The sequence below is a fragment of the Xiphophorus maculatus genome, chromosome 14 (genome assembly GCF_002775205.1).
Source record: "Xiphophorus maculatus strain JP 163 A chromosome 14, X_maculatus-5.0-male, whole genome shotgun sequence".
In the NCBI taxonomy this organism is placed as follows: Eukaryota; Metazoa; Chordata; class Actinopteri; order Cyprinodontiformes; family Poeciliidae; genus Xiphophorus; species Xiphophorus maculatus.
In genome coordinates this window covers 7,229,175-7,255,432 of record NC_036456.1, presented here as the reverse complement: position 1 = coordinate 7,255,432, position 26,258 = coordinate 7,229,175, and the positions used below count along the sequence as shown (strand labels likewise).

At 38.6% G+C, this 26,258-nt stretch overlaps 1 protein-coding gene across 1 annotated transcript in view; it reads left to right on the top strand.

Annotated features, from left to right (window-relative positions):
• Positions 1-26,258, top strand: part of LOC102216937 (5-hydroxytryptamine receptor 2A-like) — a 161,916-nt gene that overhangs the window by 60,266 nt on the left and 75,392 nt on the right. The window contains exon 3 of the mRNA XM_023345773.1: positions 23,516-23,606. The gene's annotated coding sequence lies outside the window, so the exon portion shown is untranslated. The remainder of the gene's footprint in view (positions 1-23,515; positions 23,607-26,258) is intronic.

Here is a 26,258-nt window from a genome sequence, read left to right as displayed (position 1 = left end):
AATGTTGGTGGACTAGCTTAGCGCCCCTCACACCAGGCTTAGCAGGTTTTCTGAGGGAAACCCTGTACTGATTAAAATATTGCAAAAGCAGTCAAGCTTAAAAGGATGTGCTTATGTTTTCTATATCTCACTATCATACGTAGTTTATTTGATGCGCCATGTGCCCCTGTATATTTGCAGTAAGCTTACATCGATCAGTCAGTTTTGCTTTTCGTCTCGTATTCATTTGTGTTGCTCTTAGCCAGTCGTTAAATTAAAGGCCTACAAAAAAACAACTTAGTTTACTTCTTTTTCTTTCTTACTTTTTATTGGCTAATAAAGCAAAAGTGTAAAATTCATATAATTTAAGACACTAAAATGGAAAAGTTGTGCATTAAAGGAGACACCTCTCTTAATGTTTTACCATGAAAGTAAAAATTAACACTTCTTTGCCAGAGCACGGTTTTGGTTCCTTTCCTCCCATCTGTCTCTGTATCGTCTTGCTGCTTCTTAAATATTTTTTCCCACCCTTTGCTCCTCTTTCTTTTCCTCCTCCTCTTCGTCATCGTCTTCTTCTCTTCCCACTTCCTTTTCCTTTCTTTCTTTTTTTTCTCTGTCTCCTTCCTGTCTCTCTGTGGCAATGAATACTGAATCAGTCAGAGACAGACGGTGCGTGGGGTCTCCCCAGAGGAGGCAGAAAGCCACATACAGAGTACGCACACACACATCAATGCACACAGGCATATGTCAGTGCAAGAAAAACCCTCTGTCTCCCTACCAACACATGCCATCCACAAGAGGATGCGCACCAGGACCATTTTTAGCTTTGATAAATTTCAACTTTAATTTCCCTTATCGGTGATCTACTGCCTACATGAGCAGAGCCACGGGGAAACTCGGGAGACGAGGTTAATGAAAAGCACACAGGTACGCAAAAAAAACAGCCATTCATTTATACACACACTCTCTTAGCACATTTTCAGTGATTTGAGGTTTTTATGATAACTCTGTTGTCCCGTGGACATTAACGCACATTAATGTTTGTTTTCCCTCAACAGTTCCGGTGGACCGAATGTGATAGGCCAACTCAAAGTGGTAAACAGCTGTGAAGTGGAGGGGCTATGGCGCACACAGATTTCATATTTTAGAAATTACAGCAGGTGTTTTTTTAAGGTTTATGTCGTTTTTACCCAACTAGAGATGAATCTTTCTGCCTAATCGCATTTTCAAAAGAGTTGTAGCTCAGCCACGCTGACGGAAGAATGTCTGAGAATCAGATTTTAAGTCTATGCCAAATATTCTCAACTAGACTGAGTTCTAGAACATTCTTTTATGTTAATCTTCTTTGCTCTAAGCCCTTTAATTGTATCTCATGCTGTATGTTAAACACTCTTGCCCTGTTGGAAGGTGAATCATGCTTCGTTTTGAGGATGGTATTGTTCAGGATGATGGGTTTTTATTCTCCACAGGACAGCTGGGTTGGGTTTTAGGGATATTCCTTTTACTTAACAGGACAAAATACTATCTATACTTATTTGTTACATTGGCTGTTATACTCCAAATTGAATGAACAAATTAAAGTTGTGTTGTTTTTACATGCTTGACCAAGCTTGTGAAGTTTTTGGTATATTTTAGTGCACTGTGCTGGTGAAGAGTTATCAAATAAATTTGTAATGCAGTGCATTTGTATCTGTGTTTTAAAAAACAAAAATTTCAAGTCAATTCAGCTCTGTTTTTTTTGGATCTGATTGGTATCGGCTGATTCCAAGTCAAAGATATCTGGCTCGGTATTGGAAGTGAAAAAATTGGATCGGCGCATTCCTAAATTAAAGTACAATGAAGTTCAGTACTCTCACAGGATAAAATGTGAAACAAAATCAGAGGTATTTATACTTGTTTTCTTTTATTGAAACAGCAGATTTTTTTCCCCTCACCACTGCAGAAACATTTAAACTTAAAAGATCATAGGTGTTCAAACGTCAGCAGTTTTTTGGCTTGAACACATTGTGTTCGACAGGATGTGGTGTGATATGATCTGAATCTTCAAAAAAAGCAACACTGTGGGTCTCTTCACCTTATTCTATTATCAGCCCGCCGTCACTTCCAAAGACATGGCCCAGAGGTTCGAAATGTTATCAAAGCCAAAGCTTTTCTTTCTACCTTTAGACAGTTTTTGTTCTTAAAAAAAACCACTCTTTAAACCCCCTAACTATAAAACACCAACTCTTGCTCTTGCTATGCACTTCTTTATCTTTTCTCCATTCTACTTTCTCATTTTGTGTAACACATTACAGAACGCCTCCTTCTTACTGTAATAAAGCTGAATAACCACCTGTGAATTGCTTTGCATGCATTGCAAGTGAGCAATATTGCCTCCTAACCACAGTGGGTAAAAAGGGTATTGAGTGCATCGCTAACTTTCTAAGAAAATGTATTTCCGAAGGTGCAATTGGCGTGAAATTCTCACCAGATGTCAATAACAACTGGTTAAAAAGAAATCCAGCCGCAGATGTCTGTGAATTAACTTACGAATGTGGAATGAAATGGAATGACAAAAGTACTGGACTCATAAAGAAAGGGAGGCACAAACAGGCCATGACACCAACTGAAATCTATTAGTAAAAAGAAAGCAAACTCCTGGCTTTTAGCATGAGTTAATATCAGCTGGTTCAGTCCCAGGTAATGGGCTTTCAAGGAACGTCTCACATTGGGCAAAACCAGTCACCCCAAAACAAACTGATGGCACTGGTTACAGAAGACTTTCTAAACAACTGAAGTTTCCACTGAGCTGTTGAAGCCATAAGCAGGAAGTGGGAAGCGTATTATTACACCATAAGCTAAACCCAGACAGACAAATGGAAATTATTATCAGAAGAGTTGTCCAAGAGACGAGGACCACTTGTGAAAATCTTCAAAAAGACTTGGTACAAGAAAACAAGTGTTGCACTTGACCACCATGGCCTGAGCCATGCAAGACTCATCTGCAGAAGAAGCAGCGAGTTGAAGGGTATTTAGAGGTGGTTGAAAAACATTTAGAAAAGTCTGTGAAATTCTGAGAAAACGTAGTGTGATCAGTGAGGCCAAAATCAAACTCTTTAGATAGTGGTTAAAAAGTTTAAACACTGTAAAAACCACAAACTCGTACCAAGTATATTTTCTCTATTTTCTAGATTTTCCTAGTACAACTGAAATGAGACAAAACTATCTTACAAGTAACTTTTCAGCAAGATACAAGAGCTTAATAATTCTTGAATAAGAATTTTTTTTTTAAAATCACCGGCAGATTTTTTTCAAACTATATTATTATGCTGGTATTTTAAAAGGTACCATCATGGATGATATTATAAGGCACAGTCTTGGTATACAGATAGTTTGCTAAATGACAAATCATAATGGAGACTTCTGGTTTTTTCGCACCATACTTGCTAGTCCATGTCTTTGTGAAACTTGCTTCCTGTCCTGGTGTCCATTCTTGTTTGAACAGACATTGGGCCTTCTCCAAACTGTTCCCACAAACTAGTAGCATGAATTGTCCAAAATGTCTTGGCATGTTGCAGCATTAAGAGTTCCTTTTGGTGTAGCTAAGCGACTGAGTTCAACTCTTTAGAAACACCCTTTCACTAGTATGACCCCTCTATTAAACTTTTTCCTTGATGCAGTGTAGTCAAGACCAAGATGAGTTGTCCATTGGATCGCGAGACAGAGAGGCATGATTAGTCGACCCGAAGAATATGTCTTTACTGCTATAGAGTGCAATGTTAGAGCACCTTACACTGTTACCTGCATCCAACACTTTGCATTGCACATTGTGGCATAAGGTAACTGCTTGTCCATTTCGTGAACCTCCATGTTTATGAGCTAATCTGACTGCAATGTCAAGTTTGGACGTCTGTATCTGCTGACTGTAAACAAGCTGAGGAGTTATTTTGGTGTGAAGGAGAGTTTAGGGTTTCTGTCAAGAACATGTTTTTGTATAGATTACGTCGGCTATCTCCAGCGTTCAGGTTTGTTATTTGCGCACCACTGGACAACATTCCCAGTCATCTAGAAAGCCGCTTGCAGCAGACCACCTCTCGGGGTTCATCTACCAGGTGTACGGCTTATCTTGGTGCTTTAGGTAGTATATTAAACACTGTCAAAACCAGGAAAAGATCTTATCCAGCTTTCCAACACAGGAAAAACATATTGTACAGCACCCAGTGAGGCAGAAAAAAACCCAACCAAACACATTCTCGCTCTGAGCTGCCATCTGCAATATGGAGCCAACTATTTTAAGAGGCGACTGCGTCATCCATCAACATCGGTTGACGGAGTCAGTCAAGCTAATTAATCTGTTGGGACTGTTCTCACAGTTTTTCTCCATAATGTCCCACAATTATGTCAGCTCATTGTTAGCCGGTTGGTGTTTTGCGCATCACTCAGATGCATCCCTCATATTTATCTGACACGTTGATTGAGTCGCTGGTGGGCCTTCAAATGAGTAGGCGATGGGAACAGACATGGTGGAGGTGAGAAGAAGAAAAGGAACGCTGAGTGAAGTATGACTGAGCAGAGTTCGGTGAGTGTGCTTGGCAATCAACATTATCAGAAAAAAAAAACTGATTGTGTCTGGCAATAAAAGACCAAAGCATCAGACAAGAAATACGACCTTCGGGACTTTGGTAAAAAGAAAATAGGCGAAACAGAAATATATTGCAGTTGCTGCGCATTGATGATAAGAAGCTGGAGAGACGAGTAAGCATGCGGAAAAATTCCCAAGGATAAGAATTTTATGTCCCATGTGTATTATTAACTGTATTTCCATTCCCCTTGGTCACAAAGGGGGGGAAAAAAGAAGACTGCTTCAAGTTTTATGTGTTTGTTCGCCCTGCAAAGCAGAGAAGGTGACACGGAGAAGACGTGTGGCAGTAAACACAAAAGGACAGCGGGGGATGTGACAGGACAAGTTTAGAGACTTACAGGAAGATGAAAACGAAACGGAACGCGCGGAGCAAACCAAAAGGAAAGAGCAGGACTCAAGGACAGCGAGAGATTAATGGCATTAAAGGAGAGAGCCTGAAATTAAACACAGCAGTAACACATGGCAGTGTTGTGCAATAGGAGTCTAGTATTGGTTGGAACAAATATTGGGACAATTATTATTGGAACTAGTAATTAAGTCTGGGCAGTCATTCCATTATTGAGCAAGTAGCTAAATACAGCAGCTTGCAAAAGTATTTACAACCCTTGAGTTTTTTTGTATTTTGTCACATTACAACCCCAAACAAATACATGTCATCAGGATTATACGTGAAAAACCAACATGAAGTGGTATACAGGTGTAAAGTATTAAGAAAATTATACGCGATTCAAACATTTTTGTCAGGTAAAAAAAAATCAAATACTTGAAAACTTTTACAAAATTCAAAGGCTGATCATTCTATCTTTTCCTTCAATCTTCCACTAATAATAATGTAAAAACTTTATTATTGTTATAATATACCAATGTTGTATTTTCATTTAAAACTTGCCCATGCCTAAATTAATTGATACATTGAAGCAAAACCCAACCTTTGCAAGTTCAAAGATGCAAGAGCTTGAAAGAAAAAAAAACTATTTCTCCAAGTAAACACTGAGAAAAAGAGAGCATGACAAAAGGAAACAAATTAGTGGCTTAGCCTAAGATGAATGCGGAAAAATGTAAAGGGTAAACTTGCTTTTTTTTTTTCTTTTTTTTTCGTCTGGACAAATAACTTACTCCTGACAGCAAGACTACTTCCTTTTAAGATTTTTGGCTTTTATTTCTTGCATGACCTTTGGTGACGCCTGATTTCCTGTCACTTCTATTCACCTCTTTTGGCTGTGGAGTCAGAAGAACCAACAAAGATACACGGTGTATCACACAATAGATCGGCGCATCTTCAGTATGAAGAAATCTTATTTTTCAAAATCTTAACTCTGTAAGTCCAGCATGAGAAATGTCTCTGAAATAAGGGAAGGTGTTGTGTTGTATGTTGTGGCTTGTGTTCTAGCTTTACCATGCTGTGGCCTAAACAAAGGTCAGAGTGGATGAAAAAATGGCTTTACAAATTATTAGAACTGTCAGATGCGACTTTTGACTATGCTTAACAGATTTTTTGTTTTTTCTCAAGCTTCGTTACCTTTCCTTTGTATTATATTAACATGTTAGTATCTTAGACGAGATAAAAAGAAAACTTGCACGTCATTGTTTGACTTGGATTTTGGATACTCCAGCAAATTAACATGTAAAAGTAACTATTTTCATTTTATATGAATATAAACAGACAGAAAAACAAAATTTGGGGACTTAAGCTGCATCTACAACATCAATAAGCAGGCAGCAGGGTTTTAAAGTCCCTTGTTTGTCAGCAGTGTCTCTTCTTCAGCCTGCATTCAGTCTCTATGGCAACCAACTATGTTACTAGCAGCGTAGAAGACTCTGACCCCTATTGCTGATTTATTTTTTTGTTTTTTGCCTAATTAACCACTTCAGTGCTTCGGTTAGTAAGCACACTGGTCATCTGCAGGTTTATGAGGATTTACTGAAGAATTGTGGCTACATCGATGCATTCCATATACAGAACAGAGCAGTTTCTGAAAATACAGAAATAAAAAGAATAATTAAAGCTCTGATTTACTATTCAGAAAAAACACAGGTGAATAAATAAACCTTTACATCAGTATTCATTCCCTTTGTCCGAATTGCTGTTTTAAATCTGAACGATGTAGGACAGTGTCTCGAAATAATCTGGCTAACAGCTTGAAGGCTAACATCTCAAGGCTAACGGTTAAGTTAGCTAAACCACGATGATGCTAACAGCAAAAAAAGTCAATTTTAAAGGCTGCAAACATCCACCAGCAGCCACACAACACCGTGAGAAGTGAGGAGAAATATCCACACATTCACATCACGACCATTAACACTACTCACGTCAGCAGTGACTGCTGCCCGCCCTAAACAGATCAGTGGAGAACGTGAAGAAAGAAAGAGGAAACTGTATGAAACGCCTTCAAAATAAATGCATAAACATGAAAACCTCTAACAAGCAGATAGTTTCAACTGCTAGATCCAGTTTTTAGTCAACCGTTGCGGCTTCACGTATTTGGGGTTTCGTTAGCTAAGCTCGTTAGCTTTGTTAGCCCAATGCTAACAAAACTCCTTGGACTTCATCTTTTTCTACTTTGTTGTTCAACCTCTGGGGTAAAATACAGCACAGGTAGATGTTTCACACTCCACTCCAGTTGATTCAAATTATTATATTACCTCCTTGAACGTGTGAATCAGCAGGAAAACATGTAAAACCTGCAGGAGGGTGGGACCTCTGTGTTAGTGCTTTTCCAGTCCATGTGTATAAAACATCTACATATGGAGTTCTATTCGGCACATAGATGTTGGGAGCCTTTTCCAGCAGTACAAATGCAGCATCGCTGTGACAAAAGTGCAGTGCCAGGTTTATTCTCATCACGTATTCTGTGTTTTTGTATCATTCCCACTTCAGCCATATAGGGATGCTGCTCTGCATGGCATGAATTTTAAATCACCTGTGGAGTCGCCCAGATTTTTTCCTCTCTCTTCCTCCCCTTCTCACACACCGTTTCTTCTGCTGTTCTTACAACAAATATGTTTTTCTATCATTCAAAAATTACAAAAAAATCCAAAGTGTCTGGATTCCCATGATTGTGTGTTAACACAATGAAGTCTGATCCATCTAAAATGTGTAAGGTAAGCCTGCTTAACAGATGTGCCTTCCCTCCACTTTACAATTTGGCTCTTTGCCAGTCCTGCTCATTCCATTGTTCCCTCATTCTCTCTCTGACACACACACACACCTGAGCTCCCCATGGTCTAGTATGCTTGAATGCCCTCTCCTCTCTCAAAAACTGACACACACACTTTCAACTTCATCTTTATCTACGTCTGGAAATACAATTTAAATCTCTCTGCCACACACTTTTCTTTCTTTTTATATGTGCAGCAGGTTGAAAAGGTGGAACGAGGGTCTGGGAGAATATTATCTGCATTGGTCAAGGCTGCAGTCAGTTGGCACATACGAGTGCTGGCCAAAGTGTGCAGTAAAAGCTCTGACAGAGAACATTATCTGTTTTTGGTTTGACACGTAACAGAGGACCCACACACTGCGCATTGTGCCGCAAACATGATGGATTTGTGTATATATATATATATATATTTTCCATTGGGATCCACTTATTGGAAGCAATTACATGGGTCACGCTGGATTTTAATGGAGAAGTAATGGACGTTAAGAAACGCGCGTTGGGGAAGACTGTTGTGGGGATAGAGATAATGGAAAAGAATGAAAAAAAGAGATGAAGGCAAAGGGAAGGGAAACAGACAGAGTGGGGAATAACGAACTGACTAGTACTGTTTCTTCTTCTATTTATCTATATGTATTCATGCCAGACTTTAAAGTGCAATGAATTATTAGCTGTTTGAGTTGCTCAAGTTACACACGCAACACACACAAAAAAATAGCAAAACAATTTCTGCACACGAAATGTTCAAATCATCAGGATTTTCTTTTAATGTTTCACATTTGTACTAAATTGAAAACGAAAAGAAAAACAGCTTTTGAATCCATGATTCAAAGATGGTGCAATGCTTTTTCCACACTTCTAAGATTTGGGACACAAAATATACTAGTCGGAGTTATGTCACCTATTCTTTTGCATCCTCACTATAATCTTTGGAGTAAATTTCAAGGATTTCTGGACATCTCACTAAGTAAGATTACAAGTAATATTCATGAACACAGTTCATTCATATCAAAATGTAGACTGGCTAGCCTTCAGATTAGTCATCACCACGACTGTTTGTATCATTATTATTCTTTCAACAATAAGGACCCAATTGCTGGAAGAATAGCAATTGCCTGAAGGAGCTTGTTTGGACCAGAAACAATGCAATATTGATAACCGAAGCTTGAAAAAATTAACAGATTGCAAAACTTTGAGATTTATAGTTGGTCATTTCAGCAGAGGGCCGCAAGGGCCGTGCAAATAAAAACCCACTGCGAAAACTTTACCAAGTGTTTTTGTTCTAGTTTCTAGTGCAAATAACTTCAAATATTTGAAATAAGACAAGACTGACTTAGAGGTAACTTTTCAGTGAAATATGAGCTTGTTATAAGTCAATAAGTAATTAATTTTTATGAGAAACTTCTACAGTAGTTCCACTGGCTATTTCACTTAGAATATGGGAAAAATGTCTTGTTTAAGGTGAAACTATCTGCCAGTGGAACTAGCATGTTTTCTAATCAATATTAAGGAATTATTTACTTGAACTTAGCTGCCACATCTTGCTGAAAAGGTATTTGTAAGTTAAAGCACAATGAATTATTACCTTACTACACTTAGTTCAAGTGTGGTAAGGTATTTTCACTGGAAACTAGAACAAAAATACTTAGTAAGACTATGTGTTTTTTGCAGTGTTATAGCTTCTATAGATTGCTTTAGGTGACTCAAGTTTATGTGAAACTGAAAAGACATTTAGTCACTCTTTTGCTGCTGCCATTTTTTATCACTGTGTGGTAACTTGGTGAACTTTAAAATGGTTTGTCATAAAAACCTGTACTTTCTAATCAAGACGAAAATCACACTTGAATGAAGTTTCATAAAGTGTTCTTTTAATAAAAACACAAGATGCAAATATATTTTTCATAGTACAAAACTTTTGATGGTTTACACAAACAGTGGAAAAGTATTTCTGTAGCAAGACATACATCTGATAACTTGTTTGTGTGTGTTGGGTGTGTGCTTGCAGTTGGATGTGTGTGGGTCCCATCTGTTTCCCAGCTTCCCGCTCTTACCAGCTCCTCCGGTCCGCTCTTGGCTACAATCTATCTTCATTCCCATCTGACGCTGCACCAGAAATGATTCCAAAATCCATCAGCCCACATTGTCCACTTCTCTCACAGGGTGCTTTGACATTTGGTACTCTGTGTTCAATTAGGACTCCGGTTCTCTAAAACTGTCCAATTTAAAGTACTAATATTCTCACTTTCTGCATTTGGGTCTGGTTTCAAACTTGGCAAAATTCTCAGCCAGTGCCCTCAGTAAATGTCTGCGTTGATTTTTTTCTCTTTTTTTTATGCTGCACATGTACAAGTTACAGTTAGTAATCATGACCTGGTATCGTTTTGGACTCTTTAGCGAATACGCCACAACAGAACTGAGAGACACTGCAAACAAGTAGAAGTAGGGTTGCTACATTTCAAGTGGGCTTATAAGGTTTAGGCCTAGAGCTAATAAGAGCACTAGAGGCTTATTAGAGCTAAAATCATGATCTCAAGAAATATTATGATTAATAGTTAATAGTTAAAGGGGCAGTATTATGTCAAAATCAACTTTTTCAAGCTTTACATCATGTTATGAATTTATTCCCTTATCAAAAACATACATGGGGTGTTGCTTTGATTCTTTCATGCATGTTTTAAAAATCCTTTAATTTCCCGTGGCAACCATTCAGCTGTGCAAAATGGCCTGGGTGGAGCTAGAGCCGTCTTTGAGACGCAGCTCCTCCATGAAGCTTCGACTTCACAGAACTCCCCCACTCAGCTCCTTCAGACTAGCAGCAGTAATTAGCAAACACCTGGTGGTACTGCAAATATCCTGAGCTCATTATACGAGTTGTTTCTCCTTTCAACGCTGATAAAAACGCTGTTAAACGTTGTAGAGGAGACATGTTGTGATACTTCCTGAAGGCGGAGTTTCAGGAAGAACTGGAGCTTCTTAAAGAGACAGAGGTCCGATTTCAAGGCTTTAAATTGCAAAGTCAAATTTCTTTTAAGTCACATTCAATATATATATATATATATACACATAGCATTTTTACAACATGTGAAGGTAAAAAAGTTACTTGATTTTACTATAAAATGGCACTAGGTGCCTGGAAAATACATAATACTGGCCCTTTGTTTTTCAGTGACAAACTGAAACTATATTTGGAACTAAAATCTGCATTAACAGATTTTTAGATGATTCAGTTTCAAAGTTGCAATATTAAAGCACTAAATTGATTTAAAATAGTAGCAAACATAATTTTAAAAGATAGATAATGTGTTTCTTATATGACAAGACAGATTGTAATTCGCTGTTGTTGAGGCTCAATCTGTTCCTACTGACGAAACGGTCACGTAGTCATTCTGTGGGAGGTCGTTGAGAATCTGGTTCCAGTGCTCCCAAAAAAGGTTATGAATTATTTCCAGTAAGTTAAAACATTTATCCATCCATACAAAGGAATGTAACTGTTCATTCAATCATTAAAACACTGAGCTTGGACCTGCGGCTCGGGGAGTGTACCGTTGACGTAAACGACAGTATCCTGTTGAGGAATGTTTCACTGAGCGACAGCTTTGGCTTCCACGGAAAGTTTAGAAGGTAAAAAGGAGTCTACAGAAAGTTTGTTGACGTGTTACTAGGGTTACGGTTGTTAAGATGAGCTAAAGCCGGACAGGACCTATCCTCTCAAAAAGTCCACTTAACAGATTTTTCTGCGCAAAACAATGATGGCCAATATCAAATAGACATAAGAGATGTGCATTGAGTGCTTGGACGGATTTGATAACTGCTGACGTTTTCCAACTTGATGAATCACCGCCTTTCTGGTGTCTTTCTGGGAACTGATCAGAGTCAACAAAATAGTGACGTCATGGCTTAACTTCTATATTCATGTGGGTTCTGCTATATTATGGGAAACTGGTACCTGGATTTAAATAAGGCCATTAAAACGAAGCAAATGAGCAAGAAAACATATTTGGCCACCGAGCAGCACTAGCATGAAACACACATTGGCAAGATGGAAGCCATACTTAATCACACTGGGATAATCTGGTTTTCTGTTTGGCTCCCCAGTGGATTGGATATATAAATGTTGACTTAATCCCCACATTTACTATTCCCTCTCACAAGAACATTAACCCATTTATTTGAAGTGTTACAGAAATGAAGTAAACGTATAATGTAATTATTCGGTGTACCTTTCCAGCAGCATTCTAATTAAACTTCTGTTTTTCTCTTCTTCTAGCCTGTATTGTCTGCATTGCTGCAGTCTTTTTTCTTTTCTTTGCTCTGTAATTATGTCAAAGACCCGTTCCATATTTACAGTGTTAACATGTACTGTACATGTATTTGTGTATTTTGAAAGACTGTCAGAAAAGTACTTGACAGCATCATTCATTAAAATGCTGCCGTTATCAGAGGGCTACTCTTAAAACATGAACACTTCCTCTGGTGTTTTTATCTTTGATAATGTCATTTCACTCGTAAATTCAATCTCAAGATCAAACACAAGGTCAAAAGGATTATTAGGGTTTGGGTCTTTTTTTAGTTATTAGTACAGCACAACATGACTTTGTGTGACAAAACAGGTTTTAATTTTACTCCCTCTGACAAAGCCCAGTGGTTTTAGCATCTGCTTGATGAATTATTGCAGCATTCATTTTTATATATAGCACATTTCGGAAACTGCTTGGATGATTGTTTCAGTTTCATTGAACTTAAAAAAAAAAAGTCAAGCAAAATCACCTAAATTATTATATTTTTTACCCCTCCAGGGGGTCTTTTGTGGGCACTAGTGTCCCTTATATGACAGTGGGCTGACAGGAAAGGGGGAAGGAGAGGGGGGAAGACATGCGGCAAATGCCGTCGGGTCCAGGAGTCGAACCCGCGACGGCCGCGTCGAGGACTCAAGGCCTCCAAATATGGGTCCCGCTAACCCCTACGCCACCACGGCACGCCCAAAATCACCTAAATTATTGTCGGTAAGTCTAGTAGAGGGCGAAACATTCGGAGAAATGATTAATTAAAATTACAAAAATAAATTTGCTTAATGAAAACACGCCGCATTTTAACAAAACCCACGCTTTTCTACGACAAACTTTTGCGCTTGGAAGAGGTGGTTTTTCAACCGTATCAAAAATAGATGTATTAAGCAAAACTCTAATGGAAACATTTTTTTCGCATCACAATTGTCATGTGATTTTGTTACAACTGGTGAAAACCACGAAGAAGACCACAGGGGGGGATGATGATGGTTTTCTATTGATTTATTTTTTTCCACATTGTGCAGCTGGCTCCACCAGAGCTCTCACAGCATCACACAGTTCATAAAAAGTTATTTTATTTGAATGTGTTGAATCCATAGCTCTTCTAGAAAACCACCAACTACAATTTCCCCCAAACGTGGTATATGTAGCCACTCTGGAGTATAAGGCGCTGGCTTGTCCCTCCAACGCCAACGTCTCCTTTGATGGCGTTGGCTCCACGGTTGAACTCTGAATATATCTCGTGTAAAAGTTTACATCCGGCACAGCCACAACTTTCAATGACTTATCGCATGAACGTGATTTTAATTCCATTTCTTATTCAGTGGAAACATTGCAGTTGGGAAATTATGTTTGTTTGTTTGTTTTTTTTTTTACATTAGCAGAACATAGAAATAAAATTTGGGCACATTTGAAATGGAAACGCAGCTTGTGAAATTCTTTGTAACTTTTGAAAATGAATTTCAAACATCTTTGTGTGATCTACTGTGTTTTGTAACATAGTATTCACATTTGCAGCAATACCTCATTTGAGCATAACTTGTGCTGCTGGAAGATGACAAACTGCTAGCAGTACAATCCTGGTTATCTGGAATATACACCAGTAACCATTAGTGGCACATCGCCTTGACTGCATTCATATCAGATGAGGTTTGAGTTGAAAATATGCAAAATAAAACTACTGTTTCTGTATGGATTAGAAATTCTTAGTTCAAATATCTAACTATATATGAGAGAAGATGTCCCCTAGACAGTGTCTGGAGGTTCATATGAAAAAACGGACGAACATCGAGGAACATGTTCAAACCTTTTCGACTCGTATCGTAAAAAAGCGTTTAAAGAGGCCAACACAGACACACTGAACCAGTTTCCCATCAATCGGTGATCAGAGCAAAGAAAAACAAGATTGACAAATTAAATTAGCTGGCCTACACCCATGAATGCTTTGCATTATCAGGCCTGGTGGGGTAATTATTGCTTGCAACTGCACTGGTGCGGCGATAAGGAAACCTTCAGGAGAAGCAAATGCAATTTAAGCATTTATTGTGATGGATTACCTCCTTGCGAGTAAGTTCAAAGTCTTTCCATGTTGACTTTTTTTGCACGTAGAAATGAAAAAAAAAATCCTGCAGAGCCTTGGAAGATGAACTGAAGAAAAAAAATTATGTTTGGTGATGCTGTGTGTAACAGGAACATCCATATTCGTACTTAACCAAATGAAAGCTGTTACATTTCTAAAACATTAATCTGTTTTACACTTGCTGAATTTACATTAAAGAGCTGCTTTCCATTTTTACTATAAACGTGAACAGTTTATTTTCGGCACTTTAGGCTGCAGAGGTGATGTTTATTTTTGATTCGAGATTTCATGCTCAGTACGGAAACGGTTTCTAATGATTAATGTGGGTTAAAAATATTGTGGCATTCAACAGGTAGGAGATGTATATTCATCATAATAAATGTCTGATGCCACCAGAAATAAAAAATGAAGGCAGAGGCTATTGTAGTGGTTTATTTGTTGTCATCCAGCCCACCCAGAAAGGTCATGACCCAGCTCAGGAATAAGAAAAATGACCAAAAAAAACCCAACAAATATTTGGTGAAATAAAAACAAGTTCATTATACAGTAGAAATGTCCACACTTGGAGGATATATAAAACTTTTAGAAAAAACTGTGATCTTAAGAACAAACAACATATCGAAGGTATGATCTATGTATTTGCTTAAATCAAAAGATGTTCATATAATAATGAAACAGAAATAATAAAGAAGTGGAATAATAATAATGATATTTATGTTCACTCAACCCTAATTTGAAGTCCCACAAAATGCAGTTTACGTAATCTTTAGTAGATCTTTCTAACTGATAAATTAAGTTTGCATATCTGTATAATCCACAAATCACTCATAAAAGAAAGCTTGCTTCTCAAATTGTGCTGGCAATTAAAAAAACATATTTGAAAAAAAAGTTAAATCAACTTTTTTGAGCTTTACATCATGTTATAATGTGATTCCCTCATCAAAAACACACCTGGAGTGTTGCCTTGATTCTTTCATACTGTTTGACAAATCCTTTAATCTCCCATGGCAACCATTCAGCCGTGCAAAACGTCTGGGTGGACCTAGACCCGCCTTTGAGACACAGCTCCACCTCAGAGCTGCAGTTTTTAAGGTCCGCCTCCCAGAGAAATCCTCCCCAGCGACTTCCTCACTCTGCTCCTTCAGACTAGCCAGCAGCAATTAGCAGATGTGGAACTGCACATCTGCTGAGCTACTTGTCCGTGGAACGCTGGTGGAAACGTCAGTAGATGTTGTGATGACTTCCTGAAGATGGAGTTTCACACAGAGCAGGAGTTTTTAAAGAGACGGAGGCCAATTGTCAAGGCATTAAATATCAAAGTCACATTTCCTTAAAGTCATATTTGATATATGCAACGGTATATAACAACTGTAAAAAAGTTACTTGATTGTGCTATAAAATGGCACTAAGCCTGGAAATGATGTAATACTGACCCTTTCACATCTGATTAGGGCATAACAGGATATGTGTGACTGTGATTGTTTTCGGCATGTGAAAAAAAATAAAAAAACAATTTTGGTTTGGCCAAAAAACCACCTCATCGTAGCACCAAAACTTTTTCTCAGAAAACAATTTCTTTCAAAATTGCCGTGTTTCCACTAAGCAAATTTGTTGTAGAAATGTCAAATTGCAGAATTATATGGATGGAAAAGCAGCCACTGTTCGTACATTACGTCTGGTGAATGCAACATGGCGTCGATTTCAGAATCATTGATGTCTGAAATACCTGTGGGTGGAGTAGTCGTCTTCTGATTGGAAGGGTGTAGGTTTGATTTCCGCTTCCTCCTGTCCGCTGGCCAAGGCACCTAGCCCCAAGTTGTCTACCGATCTGCACAACAGTGTATTAATGTGTGTGTGTTTGTGGGCGTGAATGTGACTCTAGTGTAAAGGCTGTGAATGGTCAAAATGACTGGAAAACCACCTTTTAAATTCAGCTCATTTACCGTTTGAAGTAATTTGCGATAAATTAATTTTTATTTCCTTTAAAGAGTAAAAAAAACCTTAGACCCCCGTGAGGACTTTTATCATGTGACCTGAAACATTAAAGCCAATTCCGTCTCAGATATTGTAAAAGCAGACCATGTATGAGCTTTTGCTTCCCAATGGAGCGCTTGCAGCGTTGACTGCTGCTGCTTGAGCCAAATCTTTTGATTGGTTCAAGCTATATTTTAATTCCAGGAAGCACTTCCTCTGCCCTGTCCTACAATGCTTGTTGTTAACCTTGTGCATTTGTACGAGACTTTTAAGCTTTTAAATTATTCTGTGAATACCAAGTAGGGTAGCTGTTTATCCAGACATGTAAAGGTTGGAAAGTTTAGTTGAAAATGTATAGTCATAACTCTTCACTGCATAGAAATGAGAGTGTGACACATACATTTATTTTACTCCTTCTGTCCACTGCAGTGGCTTTGACCCTTGTTGTTCTTATAGTGTAAGGGCAGCTATTGGCTGCTTTTGCTGATAACTTCCTGTAATAACAGGCAGGTTCAAGGTGACTGCCTTGGAGGGATCTCAGCTACTTGTGCTTGCCTTTTCTGTTGCTCTTATTGGTTGACTTGAACAAAAAAAAAAGCAATGAATAAGAAAAGATAGGCCAGTAATAACTAGAGATTGTTACAGTCTTTAGTGTTCGTACCAATAAGCATACATAAATATACTTTTAAGCTTATTTCTCACTTCTCTGAGTGGTCAAAATCAAGTAAAGTTTAGATTGAGACAAAAAACAATCCAGCCTGACTCGGCGCGAGCCCGAAGTAAACCCGTCATATTATTTGAATTAAGCTTTTGCGTCTATCGTTTGGAGAGCATAATCTGAGTAAGCAGTGAAACTTTTTCAGTTTTGAACTTTTATCATCTTCCAGCTCTATTTAGTCGCTTGTTGTAACTGCAAGGTGAGTCAGGTGCAAATCATCTGGGATGAGTGATTCATAGGAGAGGAGCAGGGCGGGGCTGCGTGCGCATTGTCCAGTCTAATGAACTTTTTTCTATCCACAACAAATTAAGCTAGCAACTCCTCAATTTAGACCATAATAAGAAGATTAACACAACTTTATATTGTGCTTTCTCTTCTGGTTTACTCTGTGAGGGATGCATTGTTAGCTTAATAAATGCGCCACAGAATCCCGAGTCCGACCCGTCCTGGAGTTCGCTAGTAATCACAAAGACAAAAGAAGTAATTGTCATTTCAAACTTTCTTTAGCAATTTATATTAGCATATAGCATGTTTAGCTTGACTAACAGTACTAAACATCAATCTCTGTGTACTCTCCTGAGAATATAAAGCCTGACTTTGGTTGTGAGATTTACAAGAGGCTGTCAGCATTTCTCAACCCAGCATGTCCCACAAAAGATAGGAATTGGCGGCACAAGAGAGTAAAACATTAGTACTGTACTCAGTTTGGACTTCCTGGTATCTATTCAAACTTTTGCTTTCTAGATTTTTTACAACCTGAATGAAAGGAACAATGTCCCACAGTGTCTTAGAAACTTTTGGTCATAGTTTCTTGCCTCTCAGTGCATCATCTGGGATTTTATACTCAGTACCTTAAAAAATTGTGATATATTTTTGCCATGCTATTGAATTTAGTCATTTTTATTGTGTGGTTGATCATTTATTGTGTAAATAGTATTTCATTTTGTTTGCTGTTGGTCCTGAGAAACAGATTTCTTATTAAACATAGAACAACTGTTTAGGACCTTGAACTTTAAAGCAGCCACTGCAAAGAGGGAAGTTATCACTCCAGTCTGGTGGTGCTTTTACTGATCTAAAAAAAGATCAGATTTTTGAGTTTCCAACTGGTTGTGTACTGTTTAGGGCTAACCCAACTAAAATCCGATTTGTCACCATCTGAATTCTTGATGTTTCTCTTATTGTAAGAGGATGATAAAAAGACGACATTAGAAATTAAAATGTGATGTTTTAAGCATAACTTTAGTGTCTAAAAGATGGCTAAACATAAATGTTTCTTGCATTACCCATGTTTTTTCCACTCTCCTAAACGAATCTGTATTTTAGAGATCTGTCTTGTTCTTCAGAAGATCTCGGTTTTTGCTCTTTGTAAAATGTGTTTTGAGATTGTATTTATGCTAGTTTTGCTCATTTAGACCAAATCTAATGCAACTTAAGGTACCCTGAGCTGGGTGTAGCATATAAACACTTAGATATGTGGTCCCATTGCTCTGTGGAAAAAAAAAGTTTATCTTGGACAGATTCATGTGTGCATCAGCAACTCACTCCAAACTTCTTTTGCAAGTTCAAACACTGTGACCTTTCAACTTGACCACGTTAGGCGTTCTTTGTACCTCGGATGCGAGGCCATTACCGCAACACTCAAAGGTGACAGTCGGACTCCTGGGACAGATTAATGGTCCGTAACCTTGTGGATGTGGAAGAAAATGACAAGCCTGCCCCTGATTATACACTTGACCTTATGCACCTCCCACTGAATGTTGGCAGCTGGTCTCAGAGAGAGCAGCTCTTGTTACAAGTGACGATTGGTGACTCGAAGGTGGAATCAGTTTGACCTTTGACAGTGTGAGGTCGCTGATGAAATCTGAAATGAGCACCTTCAAAGTGGCACCTGGTGGAATTGTTCCAGGACGGCAGGACAATTTAGGGCCGTGCAGGTTATCACTTCCATGGAGACCATAGAGGTGGGTTTTTTTCTCCGAAGAGTTTTTGCGGCGCTAGTGGTTCGTATTTTTTGCGACAGTAGGACATGCAGCAAAGGTCGCCAGGACCGGGAGTCGAACCCTCGATGTCTGCTTCCAAACGTGGGGCGTGCTAACTCCCTGCGCCACCAGGGTACTAGCGCCCCAGAGGTGAGTTTGAATAGAATCCATTTGGCCATGTACGGGCACGGATAATCTTGTGTGATAGTATTTGTACCCTCCACAGTCTTACACATTTTGTCACGATGCATTGACAAGCCTCAATGTACTTTACTGGGTTTGTATGTGTTGTGGAGATGGTAGGATAAATATCTCTCTATTAAAGATGACCTATTATTCTTCCTTGAACAGGTTAAAATAGTTCTATGAAATACACAAAACGTGTCCATCACCTTTTTTCCACAAAGTCTGCCTAACTAATGGTAAATTCTCCTTCAGGGAACCTCATTGAACACTTAATGGAATGAATTGAATTAGAGGACAGTAAAAGTTTATAAACATGATTTGCTTATTAGAATTGTAAATTAACTTGAATTGTTAATTAGATGACTAGGGTGGCTCTGAAATAAATAATTAGCAACGTATTTGATTCATTTACCAAATTGATTAATTTACTAACAAGACATTAACAAGAAATCTAAAACTTCCTGAAGAAGATCCTAAAATGTTTCCAGAATGTATATTCAGGTTTTCTTCAGGTAAGGAAGATGAAACCTCATCAGATGGTTTCCCCGTCTTGAAAAGCAAGCCCACATTTTACAGGGACAATTTGGATTTGTGCCTCGAGTCTGAAGGAAAGCTTAGAAGAAGAATTCATGAACGAGGTCCCAAGAAAGGGAAGCCTGGAGGTCGGGCGCCAGAAAAACAGCCTCATCAGAGGACAGCTTAGGGACTGCCTCCATTTTGGGTCAGACACTGTTTACAATTTTTTGGAACCAGCTTGTGCTCCAGGTTCCTTCGGGTTTATTAGTCCTCTCTCTTTCTGTCTCTCTCTCTCTGCCAAAATGGATCGCCGGCGGTGACTCACTAAGGTGCTGCCTGTCTTTAGGGAGTTTACTCTCAGCCTGTAGGGCTGTTTACTGTTTGCTGAATGATAAGTGGAAAAACTGTTGCTGAAAGATAAAAGATGTTCCCATGATTGGAAACAATGCAGAGCAGTTTTAAACAAATGGATCAAACTTGTTTGGTGACTTGGTAGAGTGTCCATCCATCTTCATCACCACTTCACCGACCCGGCAACCCAGAAGGACGCACAAGTCGGAGTTTATGCCACGTCTGCATTAGAAAGGTGTTTGGGAAAAGTAGTTTTTTTTTTCATATTTTCTCAAAAGTGTTTGTTTCTGTTTTTTAAAAGGAGAGAGTGATCCAGAGACGAATGAAAAGAACTGGCTGACAGCAGACGTCAAGGACTCAGAATAAGTTGAAATATTCTTACAAAGAGAGAGAAGAAATGTTTTAGGCATTACATCAACTTCAAAATCATTTTATTTCACAAAATGTTTCATCAAAAGGTGATATACCTCAACAGTCTTCATACGTCAAGGGATTTGTTTTAACAGTGTGGGTCCTAATAACGTGAACCCTCCACATTTGTGGTATTTAGGAACAACAGCTACCTGCAAATAGCTAAACAACTATAACTGCCTATTTTTGTAGTGCAAACACCAAATATACGTCAACACAGACATGCTGCATTTTGTTGTTTTTCATGAATACTTTGGCATAACAGACCACAGTAAAACCCACAAATGCTGAACCCCAAAGGCGGACCTCTGAATTGGTCTTTGTTAAAAGATAGTTTAAAGTTAAAACCATGTGTATGTTTTCTTCTATTTCACAATTACTAACTACTTTGTGTTGATCTTTTACATAAGATTTTAATACCCTGAAATTAGTGGTTGTATCATCATACACAATTATGACAAAGTAAAATGCTTTCCCAAATCTCTGTAAATTACCCTCAGTCTTTGTGAAATCCTGAAACTGCCTTAGCACTTCTCCAATATTTTTATGTCTTTTGTTTTGTTCCAGGCTTTCTAGGACCAGATCTTAAAAGCCTATTAAAAAAAATTTTTTAAATAAATATTATTTCAAACAAAGACGCCATGTGAAGCTTTGTTTCTGTCTTCGACCAATGAACAGTTGACAGCTAGCGAAGGAGAACAATAAGCCGACAAATAGAGAGGCACAAAGAAAATCTGCACTTTGATGAAACACAATAACGGCCTCAAGTCTGCGCTGATGAATGTTGTCAGAACACATAGGCTGCTTGTTGTACGGAGTAAAAGGGACGTCTGAGTTCAAAAGAAGAGATGATGTTTGCATCTCGAAAACATCAGTAAGACAGAACGACAAGGCCTTGAATTGGCCGAGCCTATTTCTCTGAAAATCCTGTTATATTCCCAAATATTAAGAGTTTTTCCTCTATATTTAACACATCATTATGATTAAACAATTCAACACACAGCTAATTGGTTAACTAGGGAGAGCTGTGACCTGGAGCACTGCTTTTTTCTACTGAGAAAAGAGGCTGCTGCCGAACGGAGCACGTGATTTGAACAGACATGGACAAAATGGATCAAGATTCATTAGAATCAACGCATCATTGACATTTTTATACAAGGCAATTATTCGAAAGCGACAATCTTTTGTCACGCAACCCATGTTTAAGTTGTCAACATTGCCGTTTTGTGCGCTCGCTACATTTGGTCGCTGACGGTAAACAGTGCGGTTGAGGATGTTTGAATTGTAATCAGCATTGTAGCGTTGAAGCCACAAGTCATGAGTTTGGAGCTTGTATTAAGTCAATAATTCCTTAATTTTGATTAAAAATGACTAGTTCCACTGGTAGATTATTTCACTTGTAATGTTGCTATAAGTGAAATAATCTGCCAGTGGAACAAATACTTTTTCCTTTTCATCAATTCTAATGATTTGACTTAAAACAAACTCCTGTATGTTGCTGAAAACTTGCTTGTAAGTTAGTTTTGTCCTATTTCAAGCGTCAAGATATTTGCACTAAAAACTAGACCAAAAGTACTTGGTAATATTTTGTGTTTTTGCAGTGTAATTTTTCCACATCAGCAGTGTAGAATTTTGTATTACACAATATTTACAGTAATGGTGGCGCCTGATTAAACCAAACTCACTTAACATTTTTTTTTCATAGTAAACTGCATTCGGATTATAGAAGAGTACTTTGACTTGACTTTTATCAAAGCTGGAATGACAATCCAACATATACTGGCATATAGGTAAAGTAGATGAAATCTAATTACCGTATTTTTCAGACTATAAGCCGCTACTTTTTCCCCACAGCTTGAATCATGCGGCTTATATCCCGTTGCAGCTTTTCTGTGGATTTTTCTTCAACCACCAGGGGGCTCTTTATTAGCAGGAAGTGAATCATTGGAAGTCAAAATTTGAAATCAAAGAAGAAAGTGCTGATGTTCGTTTTAGAACAAGCACATGCTAGCAGCAGGCACGACGGAGAAATGTTTTCAAACTCGTACGTCCTCATCATGGAAACCACAAGAAGAAGTTCATATGATGCAGCTTTTAAGTTGAAGGCTATCGATCAGATCGATAGCAGCTGCATGTAAGCTCGACGTGAACGAATCCATGGTTCGGCGTTGGCGACGCAGGGCTGCGTCCTTGTGGAAAGCAGAGAGCGGCGGAGACACCAGCGGCTTATAGCCCGTCTTGTCTACGTACGTTTCCAGTTTAAAAAAAAAACAAACAAAAAAAACTTTGTGGGTGCGGCTTATAGTCCGAAAAATACGGTAATTTCACTTTAAGATACTTTTTTGTGGTTTCTAAAGTTTGTTCAAGATTTTCTTTTGCTGTAAACAAATTATCCTTCACTTTTGTTGTGGGTTTGTTGTATTGCCTTGAGTGCTCTGCGTTCCTATAGACTTCAAATACAATAACATTATTCTCCAGGTGTTAAATGGGTTTCCTCAGGTGTGTTTTGCATTTTATTGTTGTTTCTTTTTGCTCTATCTACCTGTTTTACCCTGAAGACTTTTTTTTTTGGACGCCAGGGCAACAATAGTTGGATGAAATAAATGCCTTTATTTCTCCAGACTGATGCAAGCTGCTGCAGTCAGATGAACATATCAAACGAGGATTTCTTTTTTATTTTACGATGACAGATGAGTTCACCAAAGCGGTTGACGGGAAGTTGAAAAGAAAACTACAGGAGCCCAAAGGCAATAAGAAATCTGTAGAATCATCAATTTATGAGACAAGAAAAACCAACTTAAGGACTGATTGTGTTCCTTATAGAGTTTCAGGAAAAGTAGTACCTCTGGTTTTTCTCAACATTTTACAAAAAGCACAAGGTTTTGGGTTTACTTTTGAGAACAATGTGTTATCTTAAGAAACAAAGCTTTCGTGTCTCATTACCTCCTGATAATGACACTGTGTTTATGGTTACATTTTCTCATTAACTTGAGATTAGAAAAGTCTTTTTTTTTTCTTGAGAAAATGTGATATAGTTATTTCAACCTAGAGAAGTTTGCTTTTCTCATTATCACCAAAAATCATTTAACAATCCCTATAAAAAGAGGCGTACTTAGTTATTGGAGATCGAAATGTATTTTCTTTCAGGGTTGTTGTTTTCCCGAAGATAATTGCTACATTGTTCCAAATGTGGCATAAAAATCCAAATATAGTTATTATATTGTTTAATCACTTACTTGTTTCCCCTCGTTTATTTTAGGTTAAATCCACAGAAGCTCCTGAAGGTCTTCATACACGGCCGACAGAAAACACCGAGGAGTCTGAAACCGCACAAACAGCGTATCCTGAGGGTGAGCAGCTCATAAGATTTAAAATCTAAAATATGCATTTTCACTGTGACTTAACCAGAATTTAATTTATGGGAAACGTTCATGCTCTGTTCACGTTAATGTTTTAGAAAAATGTATATTGTCTGCTCAGTTTTCACCTGTTGTACGCGTCACAAATTTAAGTTTTGGGTGTCAGTCACATTTTTAAAAAGCCTGTGGTGATCGCTCTAACGTTCTCACTTTCAAAGTAATTTCTTTATTGGGTTTTTTCCACTTCTGCCTTACTTGCAATGTCAGAGAAAACATAAACTAAAATAGTACAAGAGAATATTTAACCTAACCATGAATATCTTTGTGCCAAAAGAGACTTTTTGGAGAAAACCACTACCTGTTTTTGTGGGGGTTTTTTGTTTTTTTTTTTGGGGGGGGGGCGGGTGGATGGGTTGCCAAAATATCACTAAAAAAATCACTTTTGGCAACAAAATGACTTCTTTTAGGAAGGAGATGATATTGGACGTTGCTGCTTTTTGAGGTCAAGTCAAACCAAATATCACAACAATATTTCACCCTTGTTAGATCCATCTCACTCGATAACGTAGCACCATCCTTTTTGATTAGCTTAGCTCACACACAGTCGGATCCCTCTAAAACAAGATCACAACACACAAACACGCAGGCGCTGCTGTACTCATAATCTAACGTCATGAAAGTACGAGCGAAGGGAGAGACTGAACATGTGCTTTTGCCGGGCTCAAACAAAACCTGCCTGCGTCGAGGATTCGCTGGCACCATCTGTTCCCGAGCGCACAAACAGAGACACTAAATCAGGCAGACACACAGTAGGTACAACATGGTCACATCACCCGTCACACACGAACTCGGATTTGTTAATTATGTCCCTCCAGCGGACGCCTGGTTTCCCCTCTCCCTCCTGTCATGTTCACCTCTCTGTCCTCCTCTCTGCCTCTGCGTCTGAGGGTGTCTATTTAAAGAGACACACACACACACACATACGTTCTCGCCTGGTTTCTTTCTTTTTCTCTTCCTTCCCTTCTTTGCCTGTTTTTTTTGTTTTGTTTTGTTTTTTTACTCTTAAGCTGTCTTTCACTCTGAAAAATTTACAGCTTCCAGCCAACTGTGATGGCTTCACTGAAATTAGCTCAGTTCTCGCTCCTCTGCGTGAGCGTGCATGGGGAGCGGGGCGCACTGATAACTGATGAGGTGGAGTTCACCGTGCTTTCTCTGGGCTCACTCATCACTATTGATGAGCTCATTTGACACAAAAGCAGTTGCTCGTTTTTAGGGCTAATATTTAGCGTGCCCTCGCTGACATAAATCACTTGTCGCCAAACGCCTGACGATTGAAGCAGCGGCGCGGTGTGGTCTGCTAATCTACTTGGTCCCCCGAGTTAAAATTATTTGTCATTTTCACTCCATGTCTCGTGTCTGCTAATTCAAAATGTAGTTAATCCATTATTGATATAAAAAAAAAGAACCAGTCATTTTAGTAAAGTAGCCCTGAACCAAGCTAATGGTAAAAGAAAAAGTCTGATTTTTTTTATTGCCTGTCCACTTCCTGTTTAAAAGAATTTCCTTCTTCATTGACCTCCACAATTTTCTTCATCCAGTCACGTTTGTCTGCTGTGTATGTAGCAATATCTCATGACGCTACGATAATAAAATGGGATAGTATTGTATGTTACAGTGGAAGTAACATACAATCCTTCATCTGGTAAAGAAAATTTAAACTATCAGTAGGAGCCTCAGATGTAAAGATGAATGTTTTAAGCAGTTTGTGTGTTCAACAAGTTTATTTTGAAGTACAAAAAGGAAGTTGTTCTCGCATTAGCATGTTGCGTCGACAGACTAGCATAATTAGCAATTGTTGCCTACCTTCCCAGTAACATTCGGTTACACAATCCTTAAAGAGGCTCTGACAACTTTTAAATCCTCCATCTGGCAGCATTTTGGGCATGCAGCGTAAAACAGGAGTGGTTTTTAAACATTTTTAGCATTTACAGAAACTGTTGGATGCTAGTTGCCAGTCCAAAGTTGACATTTCTTCTGTTTCGTCCAATTGACGCTAATAAAATCGATTCAAGCCGGAACTGGAACAGAGACTCAGTTTGAGATTCGTCAAATCGTAGCTCGATTTGTGTTTTGTTAGTACAACAAACTCAGAATTAGACAGGCATATGAATCGCAGTGGGTCAAACATAGACTGAAGTATTTTACATCAGCTGCAGATTATTTAGAACAAGGATCTGCCTCCCGACTGGTGGTTGGATTTTCTACTTCAGAGTCGAAGGGAAAATGTTCTCCCCAGTTTCCTCTGCTGGAGAAGGTAACTTTAAACATTTAAAGGGACAATTCCACAAAAATCCCTTCAGAAGGTATTCTTGCAATGCCGTTCTTTTCTTCTTTCCTTTCTTTGAACCCATGCAATTATGTCTCAGAGGATGAGTGAATGGAGTGTAACGGATGGAGGGATTGGACGAGCGAGCCAGATGCAGAGACACTATCCGCAGGCAGGCAGGCAGGCAGGCTGGAAGAAAAACAAAGCTCTTTAAGTCTGCTGAGGCGCAGAGCATAAACTAATCCAAGGACAACTGAAACCGGCTCAGCCAGAGAGGATGTTCAAAGCAAGAATCCAGACAAAGACAAAGAAACCTG